This window comes from Oncorhynchus masou, unplaced genomic scaffold (genome assembly GCF_036934945.1).
Source record: "Oncorhynchus masou masou isolate Uvic2021 unplaced genomic scaffold, UVic_Omas_1.1 unplaced_scaffold_1859, whole genome shotgun sequence".
Lineage (NCBI taxonomy): Eukaryota > Metazoa > Chordata > Actinopteri > Salmoniformes > Salmonidae > Oncorhynchus > Oncorhynchus masou.
The window spans coordinates 75234-83092 of record NW_027008367.1 but is presented as its reverse complement, the minus strand read 5'-3'; the positions used below and the strand labels follow the sequence as shown (position 1 = coordinate 83092).

Sequence of the window (7859 nt, the reverse complement as noted above, 5' to 3'; positions counted from 1 at the left end):
GGTTGTCTGATGTCACTAATGTTGTCTGATGTGATGCTGCCTGGTTGTCACTAATGTTGTCTGATCTATCTATCCATCTAGAACTGCACGCTCAAGTTCCGCTCGTGGACCTACGACCACACCGAAGTCGACCTCATCCTCACCAGCGACTTCGCCAGCCGGGACGACTTCACGCCGAGCGGCGAGTGGGACATCGTGTCGCTGCCCGCCCGCAAGAACGAAGACCCCGACGACATCACTTACCTGGACATCACCTACGACTTTGTCATCAAGAGGAAGCCTCTGTTCTACACCATCAACCTGATCATCCCCTGTGTCCTCATCACCTCTCTGGCCATCCTGGTCTTCTACCTGCCCTCTGACTGTGGGGAGAAGATGACCCTGTGTATCTCTGTCCTGCTGGCCCTCACTGTCTTCCTGCTGCTCATCTCTAAGATAGTACCGCCCACCTCTCTGGCTGTGCCTCTCATAGGTAGGTAGAACCGCCCACCTCTCTGGCTGTGCCTCTCATAGGTAATTAGAACCGCCCACCTCTCTGGCTGTGCCTCTCATAGGTAATTAGAACCGCCCATCTCTCTGGCTGTGTCTCTCATAGGTAGGTAGAACCGCCCACCTCTCTGGCTGTGCCTCTCATAGGTAATTAGAACCGCCCACCTCTCTGGCTCTGTCTCTCATAGGTAGGTAGAACCGCCCATCTCCCTGGCTGTGTCCCTCATAGGTAGGTAGAACCGCCCACCTCTCTGGCTCTGTCTCTCATAGGTAGGTAGAACCGCCCACCTCTCTGGCTCTGTCTCTCATAGGTAGGTAGAACCACCCACCTCTCTGGCTGTGTCCCTCATAGGTAGGTAGAACCGGCCACCTCTCTGTCTGTGTTTCTCATAGGTAGGTAGAACCGCCCACCTCTCTGGCTCTGTCTCTCATAGGTAGGTAGAACCACCCACCTCTCTGGCTGTGTCCCTCATAGGTAGTTAGAACCGCCCACCTCTCTGGCTGTGTCCCTCATAGGTAGGTAGAACCGCCCACCTCTCTGGCTGTGTCTCTCATAGGTAGGTAGAACCGCCCACCTCTCTGGCTGTGTCCCTCATAGGTAGGTAGAACCGCCCACCTCTCTGGCTGTGTCTCTCATAGGTAGGTAGAACCGCCCACCTCTCTGGCTGTGTCCCTCATAGGTAGTTAGAACCGCCCACCTCTCTGGCTGTGTCTCTCATAGGTAGGTAGAACCGCCCACCTCTCTGGCTGTGTCCCTCATAGGTAGGTAGAACCGCCCACCTCTCTGGCTGTGTCTCTCATAGGTAGGTAGAACCGCCCATCTCTCTGGCTGTGTCCCTCATAGGTAGGTAGAACCGCCCACCTCTCTGGCTGTGTCTCTCATAGGTAGGTAGAACCGCCCATCTCTCTGGCTGTGTCCCTCATAGGTAGGTAGAACCGCCCATCTCTCTGGCTGTGTCTCTCATAGGTAGGTAGAACCGCCCACCTCTCTGGCTGTGTCCCTCATAGGTAGGTAGAACCGCCCATCTCTCTGGCTGTGTCTCTCATAGGTAGGTAGAACCGCCCACCTCTCTGGCTGTGTCCCTCATAGGTAGGTAGAACCGCCCACCTCTCTGGCTGTGTCCCTCATAGGTAGGTAGAACCGCCCACCTCTCTGGCTGTGTCCCTCATAGGTAGGTAGAACCGCCCACCTCTCTGGCTGTGTCTCTCATAGGTAGGTAGAACCGCCCATCTCTCTGGCTGTGTCCCTCATAGGTAGGTAGAACCGCCCACCTCTCTGGCTGTGTCCCTCATAGGTAGGTAGAACCGCCCACCTCTCTGGCTGTGTCTCTCATAGGTAGGTAGAACCGCCCATCTCTCTGGCTGTCTCTCATGTAGGTAGAACCACCCTCATCTGGCTGTGTCTCTCATAGGTAGTAGAACCGCCCACCTCTCTGGATATGCCTCTCATAGGTAGGTAGAACCGCCCACCTCTCTGGCTGTGTCCTCATAGGTAGGGTAGAACCGCCCACCTCTCTGGCTGTTTGTCTCTCATAGGTAGGTAGAACCGCCCACCTCTCTGGCTGTGTTCTATTAATAGGTAGAACCGTATCTCTTGGCTTTGTTCTCATAGGTAGGTAGAACCGCCCATCTCCCTGGCTGTGTCCCTCATAGGTAGTTAGAACCGCCCATCTCCCTGGCTCTGTTCTCATAGGTAGGTAGAACCGCCCATCTTCCTGTGTCTGTCATAGGTGTGAACTGCCCATCTCCCTGGCTGTGTCCCTCATAGGTAGGTGCGTGCTGTGTCGTCTCATGTGTGTGTCTTTCTGTCTGTGTCTCTCATAGGTGTGAACCACCCATCTCTCTGTCTGTGTGTGTGTAAATGAACCAACCTCTCCTCTCCAGGTAGAAATACCTGATGTTCACTATGGTGCTGGTCACCTTCTCCATCTCAGGTAGGTAGAACCGCCCACCTCTCTGGCTGTGTCCTCATAGGTAGGTAGAACCGCCCACCCTCTGGCTGTGCTCCATAGGTGGGTAGAACCGCCCATCTCCTGGCTGTGCCTCTCTGGGTAGAACCGCCCATCTCTCTGGCTGTGTCTCCTCATAGGTAGTTAGAACCGCCCATCTCCAGGCTCTGTTAGACGGAAGCAGGCCATCTGCCTGGCTGTCTCTCATAGGTAGGGAACACCACCTCCTGGCTGGAACCCTGGGAATTCCCTGGCGTGGCATAGGTAAAAGCGCCATTCTGGCTGTGACATCAAGCTGGGAGGAATCCATCGGACTCTGACTGTGTCTCTATGTGAAGGAGGATTCGGCCCGGAAGTTTGGCTGGAAGGTGGGAGAACGTGTCTGGGTGTCTCGGTGTTCCGGAGATCAGCCCACCTCTCTGGCTGTGTCCCTCATAGGTAGGTAGAACCGCCCACCTCTCTGGCTGTGTCTCTCATAGGTAGGTGAGCCCATCTATCTGGTTGTGTCCCTCATAGGTAGGTAGGACCTCTCTGGCGTCGGATGGATGTGTCCCTGAACACATTTTAGGATGGAGATGAAGGGGTGAGGAGGAGGAGGATGGCCCATCTTTCAAATGATCTGTGTAGATTCTGCTAAATGGCATATACATTTTTACAATCACACACTCTCTCTGGCTGTGTCCCTCTGGTAGGTCTCTCTGGCTGTCTCTCATAGGTAGGTCTCTCTCTCCCTGTGTCTCTACATCTCCCCCTATCTGGCTGTGTCCCTCTGAACCGCCCACCTCTCTCTCTCTCTCTCTAGAACCTCCCATCTCTCTCTGTCTCCCTCTGGTGCTGGCCCCCCTCTCTCCCTCTCGCCCACCTCTCTGGCTGTGTCTCTCCCCCTCTCTCTGGCTCTGTCTCTCACCCACCGCATGTGACTGGGTCAGAACCGCCCTCTCTCCTCTCTCTCATAGGCCTCCCCCCTCTCCTCTCTCCTGAGAACTCTCCCTCCCCCCCCCTCTCATAGGTCTCCCCCCCACCTCTCTCCCTCTCTCTCTCTAAGCAGGCCCATCTCTCTGGCTGTCTCTCATAGGTAGGTAGAACCTCCCCTCTCCTCTCCCTCTCCTGGGAACCGCCCATCTCCCTCTGTGTCTCTCCCCTCCCATCTCCCTGGCTCCTCTCTCTCCTCCTCGGATCTCCCTTCTCTGTCTCTCATGGAACCCCATCTCCCTCTGTGTCTCTCATAGGTAGGTAGAACCTCTCTCCTGGCTGTGTCTCTCTCCCATCTTTCTGTCTGTGTCTCTCTAGGTCCTCTCTCTCCATCTCTCTGTCTGTGTCTCTCAGTAGGTAGAACCCCCCATCTCTCTGTCTCTCCCTCTCTGGAGGAGGCCCACCTCTCTGGCTGTGATGGAGTGAACCGGTACCTCTCTGGCCCTCTCACATCTCCCCTCCTCTCTCCCTCTCTCCTCTCTCTGAAGGCCCTCTCTCTGGCTCTCTCTCTCTCCCTCTCTGGAATCTCTCTCCCTCTCTGTGTAGAAGATCTCTCTGGCTCCCTCTCATCTTTTTCTCTCCCTCTCCCCCTCTCTCTCATAGGTAGGTAGAACCCCCTCTCTCTGTCTCTCTCTCCCCCTCTCCCTCTCCCTGGCTCTCCCCCTCTCTCTCTCCCCTCCCTCTCCCCCTCTGTCTCTCATCCCTAGAACCTCCCTCTCCCCCTCTCTCTAGAACCTCCCTCTCTCCCTCTCTCTCCTCCCTCCTCCCTCTCCCTCTCTGTGTCCCTCCCCTCTCCCTCTCCCTCTGTCTCTCTCTCTCCCCCTCTCTCCCCTCTCCTCTCTAGGTAGGTCCCCCCCCCTCTCTGGCTGTGTCTCTCCCTCTAGAACCGCCTCCTCTCTGGCTGTGTCTCTCTCCCCTCTCCCCTCCCTCCCCTCTCCCTGTGTCTCTCATAGGTCTCCCTCTCTCTCTCCCTATCCCTCCCTCTAGAACCTCCCTCTCTCCCCTCTCCCTCTAGTCTCCCTCTCCCTGGCTCTGTCCTCTCCCTCTCCCTCTCCCTCTCTGTCTCTCTCTCCCTCCCTCTCCCCCTGGCTGTGTCTCCCTCTCCCCCTCCCATCTCCCTGGCTGTCCCTCTCCCTCTCCCCTCCCTCTCTCTGGCTCCTCTCTCCCCTCCCTCTCTCTCTGTGTCCTCTCCCTCTCCCCATCTCCCTCTCCCTCTCCCCTCTCTCTGTCTCTCCCTCTCCCTCCCTCTCTCTGTCTGTCCCCTCTCCTCTCCCCTCCTCCTCTCTCCTCTCATCCCTCTCCCTCTCCCCTCTCCTGTGTCTCTCCTCTCTCCCTCTCCCACCTCTCCTGTGTCTCTCCCTCTCCCTCCTCCCTCTCTCTCCCTCTCCCTCTCCCTCTCCTCTCTCCCTCTCTCTGGCCTCTCATAGGTAGTTAGAACCTCCCTCTCCCTGGCTCTGTCCTCTCCCTCTCCCTCTCCCTCTCTGTCTCTCCCTCCCCTCTCCTCTCTCCCCCTCTCCCCTCTCCCCCATCTCTCTGGCTCCCTCTCCCTCTCCCCTCCCTCTCCCTCTCCCTCTCCTCTCTCCCCCTCCCCTCTCTCCCTCCCTCTCCCTCTCCCTCTCCCTCTCCCTCTCCCTCTCCCTCTCCCTCTCCCTCCCTCCCTCTCCCTCTCCCTCTCTCCCTCTCCCTATCCCTCTCCCTCTCCCTTTTTAAATCTCCTCTCCCCCTGTAGATCATAGAGGACTGGTGTGTGCGTAGCGATGGTGTGACCGTCTGTGGGACTGTCTGTTCCTGTGGGTGTTTATCCTGTGTGTGTGTGGGAACCCTGGGTCTCTTCATGCAGCCCCTCTTCCAGAGCTACAACACTCCTACTGCAGACAGCAACGAGTGAGTCCAACACACACACACACACAGAGCTACAACACTCCTACTGCAGACAGCAACGAGTGAGTCCAACACACACACACACACACACAGAGCTACAACACTCCTACTGCAGACAGCAACGAGGAGTCCAACACACACACACAGAGCTACAAAGGTCCTACTGCAGACGAGTGAGTCCAACACACAGCACACACACACACACTACAACAGTCCTACTGCAGACAGCAACGAGTGAGTCCAACACACACACACACACACACAGAGCTACAACACTCCTACTGCAGACAGCAACGAGTGAGTCAAACACACACACACACACACACAGAGCTACAACACTCCTACTGCAGACAGCAACGAGTGAGTCCACACACACACACACACACAGAGCTACAACACTCCTACTGCAGACAGCAACGAGTGAGTCAAACACACACACACTCACACAGAGCTACAACACTCCTACTGCAGACAGCAACGAGTGAGTCCAACACACACACACACACAGAGCTACAACACTCCTACTGCAGACAGCAACGAGTGAGTCCAACACACACACACAGAGCTACAACACTCCTACTCACACACACACACACACACAGAGCTACAACACTCCTACTGCAGACAGCAACGAGTGAGTCCAACACACACACACACACACAGAGCTACAACACTCCTACTGCAGACAGCAACGAGTGAGTCCAACACACACACACACACAGAGCTACAACACTCCTACTGCAGACAGCAACGAGTGAGTCAAACACACACACACACACACAGAGCTACAACACTCCTACTGCAGACAGCAACGAGTGAGTCCAACACACACACACACACAGAGCTACAACACTCCTACTGCAGACAGCAACGAGTGAGTCCAACACACACACACACACAGAGCTACAACACTCCTACTGCAGACAGCAACGAGTGAGTCCAACACACACACACACACAGAGCTACAACACTCCTACTGCAGACAGCAACGAGTGAGTCCAACACACACACACACACAGAGCTACAACAGTCCAACACTCCACAGCAACGAGTGAGTCCAACACACACACACACACAGAGCTACAACACTCCTACTGCAGACAGCAACGAGTGAGTCCAACACACACACACACACAGAGCTACAACACTCCTACTGCAGACAGCAACGAGTGAGTCCAACACACACACACACACAGAGCTACAACACTCCTACTGCAGACAGCAACGAGTGAGTCACACACACACACACACACACACACACACACAGAGCTACAACACTCCTACTGCAGACAGCAACGAGTGAGTCCAACACACACACACACACAGAGCTACAACACTCCTACTGCAGACAGCAACGAGTGAGTCCAACACACACACACACACAGAGCTACAACACTCCTACTGCAGACAGCAACGAGTGAGTCACACACACACACACACACACACACACAGAGCTACAACACTCCTACTGCAGACAGCAACGAGTGAGTCCAACACACACACATACACAGAGCTACAACACTCCTACTGCAGACAGCAACGAGTGAGTCACACACACACACACACACACAGAGCTACAACACTCCTACTGCAGACAGCAACGAGTGAGTCCAACACACACACACACACACACACACACACACACACACACACACACACACACACACACACACACAGAGCTACAACACTCCTACTGCAGACAGCAATGAGTGAGTCCACACACACACACACACACACACACACAGAGCTACAACACTCCTACTGCAGACAGCAATGAGTGAGTCACACACACACACACAGAGGCTGACGTACATGTACACACACAGGCCCGCACACACACTTACAAATAAACTCAAACACACACCTAAATATTGACATACATTAAAACACAAACTAATGCACACACATACACGTAGACATGGTCAAATAAACAGATGAAATACACATGAATCCAATAACATTGCTAAAACTCAACTCTCTTCTATATTCCCGAATCATTGTAATATTTCAACATGTTTTATTTGTCCTCTCTCAGGTATGGTGATTTCTGAGAGCCCCTGGGTGTCGGAGAGGGAAACCCTGTAGCAGCTAAACGGACCGTTGTCCTACGAACTCTAGAGCAACCTGTGCCAAAGCACCGTCAGTAGTACTTCTCCCCTCGTCAGTAGCTCATGGAGCATTATGAGACATTATAGAGGTACTATACGGTCTGCTGTGAGCCATACACTGGATCTCTCTCTCTAACTCTCTCTGTCTCTCTCTCTAACTCTCTCTGTCTCTCTCTCTGTCTCTCTCTCTAACTCTCTCTGTCTCTCTCTCTGTCTATCTCTCTAACTCTCTCTCTAACTCTCTCTGTCTCTCTCTCTGTCTCTCTCTCTAACTCTCTGTCTCTCTCTCTAACTCTCTCTGTCTCTCTCTCTAACTCTCTCTGTCTCTCTCTCTAACTCTCTCTGTCTCTCTCTGTCTCTCTCTCTAACTCTCTCTGTCTCTCTCTCTAACTCTCTCTCTCTCTCTCTCTGTCTCTCTCTCTAACTCTCTCTGGGCTCTCCACTCTTCAAGACAACTCTA

At 54.3% G+C, this 7859-nt stretch overlaps 1 pseudogene; it reads left to right on the top strand.

Annotated features, from left to right (window-relative positions):
- LOC135532461 (neuronal acetylcholine receptor subunit beta-2-like) overlaps positions 1-7387 on the top strand; it is a 26417-nt pseudogene extending 19030 nt beyond the window's left edge.
- Positions 7388-7859: the final 472 nt, after the last annotated feature.